The sequence below is a fragment of the Pinus tabuliformis genome, chromosome 9 (assembly GCF_031772625.1).
Source record: "Pinus tabuliformis cultivar Carrire ecotype Pingquan chromosome 9, CPIR1, whole genome shotgun sequence".
Taxonomy (NCBI): domain Eukaryota; kingdom Viridiplantae; phylum Streptophyta; class Pinopsida; order Pinales; family Pinaceae; genus Pinus; species Pinus tabuliformis.
In genome coordinates this window covers 2,009,273,502-2,009,276,727 of record NC_142307.1, presented here as the reverse complement: position 1 = coordinate 2,009,276,727, position 3,226 = coordinate 2,009,273,502, and positions in this window count along the sequence as shown.

Below are 3,226 nucleotides of genomic sequence, written 5' to 3'. Positions count from 1 at the left end.
TGGGGGATCCCGTTCCCAACAGGCCCCCAACACAAACATCGTGACTCGCCCTCAAGTCACTCGGTAGGCACGAAGAGTTTAGTGTGAAGACCTCCCAGCTCAACCTATATGGCCACAACCTCGACAGTGCATTGTGCGGCCACCTGCTTCTCTTCTTCAACCATTTGCTCGGTTACTGCTCTTGAGCTGTCAGACTGAAGCTTTTGTTGAGTTGCTTGCAGAGTTGCAAGCTTTCCTTCAATAGAGGTCATAATCGCATAAGCCTCATCCAACCAGGACTTTAGTCACACCTTCAAAACTACCTCATGTTGTGCTGCATCTACCTATTCTTTCAACTTCTTGGCCTCCTGCAGCTTTACCAGTCTCTGTGTGAGCGTGACAGTTCGCACTATGCCTTTGATCTCAACATAACGCTGTTGTAGTTCTCGCACTTCTATCTCCAGCTTCTCTACAATAGGGTCCTCCTTCAAGCTTGTCAGGACCTCGAACGACTGTTCAAAAAGTTGTGTGCAGTTTGCTACTAAACTATCGACTGCCACTATTGCTTCTGTGATAGTGGTTGCACGCTACTCCTTTACTTTTGGTAGTGTTGAGGGCTAGGCCTTCAACTATAGTTCGGTGATATGTAGGTTCAACTCTTGCTAAACCCTAGCCATCTATGTGCGACCGTTGTGCACCCCTGTAGTCAGCTTGCGGACGTGCACCTCTACCGGTTCTTCCTCTGGAATGGCTAACTCTGGGACCATTTAGCATGCTTCCTACATGACCTGAATTATATGCTTGTTCTGGTCGGTTATCTTGATCACGCTAGTGATGGCAATGTCTCTCTGTAGGGCCATCTATTCATTATTAATTCTCTGATCGTTGATCACCTATAGGGCGCGGTCCTTGCAGTCCCTCAACTCCGTGATTACTCCATCTTGCAATAGGTGTAGCACCTCACTAGGGAGTGCTGCCAGATTCAACCCTACTCCCTTGAGGGTGCTGATAGTGGGCCTATTAGCTTCATTCTCCGTGGTCAGTGCTCCATCGGGGAACACTATCACACTGGAGACCTTTGCACCTAACATCTTGGTAGCTTCTGAAGTGCCGATAGAAAGGCTGGTGGACACCGTGCCAGCCTATGACGCGCGGGTCTGCAGCTCTTGCAGATCGGTCTGGATGGCCCCCAATATTATTTTTTGCTACAGCTCAAACTATTGTAGGGCCTCTGTGGTGACATCCTCCACCGTGTCTCCAATGTCATGCAAGTCGCCCTTTGTGAGGGTGATTGGGTCCAACGATATCTTAGTGGCCTTGGATTTCTTCCTCGACCCTCCTTTCTCTTGCTCCCTTGGACGCTTGATGCGGGCGGACATCTCCTGCAGGCCCGTGTCATGCTACTTTGTCTGCTCATCCATCTCTTCCTCTGTCTTAGGCGAAGGTGACCTCGCGCCTTTGTGAGAGCCCCACTTTATTCCACCTATTTGCTTCTCTGTCTGCTGAGTGGCATCGTGCTCTCCCTGGGCCTTGTCAGCAACCTCCTTCTTTCTCTTGTCGGCTAGCTGTGTCATTTTGAGCTTGGCCTCCTCCTTCTTGCATTGCGTGGTGGACTTGCTCTCTCCCACTGCCAAGTCTGTTGTAGTACGCCATTCTACCAGCCAACGATCAAGTATTGCATCAATGGCATCATTCGTTGCTAGGTAACGCAAGTCGTACCATGTTTGCGCAGGGTCCTTCCGTGCCCGGATGGACACATGGTGAAAATCTACCTTAAACTCCACGTAGCCTTGTAGGTTGGAAAACACCATTGGCAACAACTGTGATTTGCGATTGATGGCCATGCGGATGTTCATCTCCATCGAGATCCAGAAGATCTTGTTATCTTTGATGCATTGCACATCCTTGGTCACCCACAGCGAAGCGTACTTCGCTGCTTCTGGTAGGTCTCACGTGACCGAGGGGCATTTACTGTCCTCTAGTAGCTCCCATGCTACTAGCACAATAGACAGCAAGAGCCACACATAATGAAATGTCTTGTTGAGCTCCTGTGCCTCACGGTAGTTCACAAGGAGCACAACGCAGAGATAGTGCACCCAATTGAACTGGATTCCTTCGGCGCACTGTGTTACTAATGAGATGACAGGTGTGGGCACCTCATCAGTACGACACTTCCGCATCACCTTCCCAGCCAAAATCTGCATGGCCACATTTACTGCAGGGTAACTAATACTAGAGATGGCATAGCTCCGCGGCTTCTTCACAAGCTTAAATTTTTCCTTCATGGCCTCCGTGAGGGCCTACTCCCCACTCTTTCCGCCAAATATCATGGCCGGATTTTCTCCTATGTAGGGCAACTGCGTGACCCTATGGATCAATCTGTCGGTGATGGGTATTGGCTCCTCCAGCCACAGACACCCATCATACACCAAGCATAGCAGCTGCTTGATGACCAAGATTGTAATTGGGGTGCAGTTGTAGTGTGACACCCATAGCAAGTTGAGCATACCTGCCTTGTCTACTCCTCTGAGCCACTTTTGTGGCTCCAATGTGGTCATCCTGGTGGTTGTGTCAATAATGTGGCGCATTAGATGCTCAGTTGCCAAGTTCAAGAACTTCTCATGGTCAGCTAGGTCCCGTCTTTGAGCTTTAAGAGAGGAACCTACCCCAAGCATGATCCTTTGAAGGCAATCTCATCCGACAGAAGTGGAGTTTGCAAGGGGACCTTGCTCTCATTGATATCTTTTGGCACATTATTCTTGCCCTTGCATGGAGGGATGGACTCAGGCAACCAAGTGGTAGGGTCAACACCCTGGGTTTCAACTTCCTCCACATCTATCCCCAAGTCCTGGTCATCCATCGAGATGTCTTTTATTTTCTCCTCCTCCGGCTCTAGATTGATGGCTTTGCCTTTCTCCTGTGCGGTGGGCTTGTCCTTCGGTCAATTTCTTCTCGGCAATGCATGCACTGATGTTGTTGACTACTTGCCCTTTTTATCCTTCGCACTCTCCTTGGTTGGGGTTGTCTTTGGTCTCGGTGTCTGTGGTGATTTGGGGACTTTCGCTAATACTTTGGAAAACTCTGGAGCAACTTCTTCGGCCTCCCTAACCACTTCCGGCATATCCTCCTTGGTTGTCACTACTTCGATGTCCATAGTTGTTGCAGGTATCGACATGACGCTATTCAATAGTTCTCGTGTCATCTTTGGTAATTTCTCAAACGTCGAACTCGCTATCAGAGCTTCGAA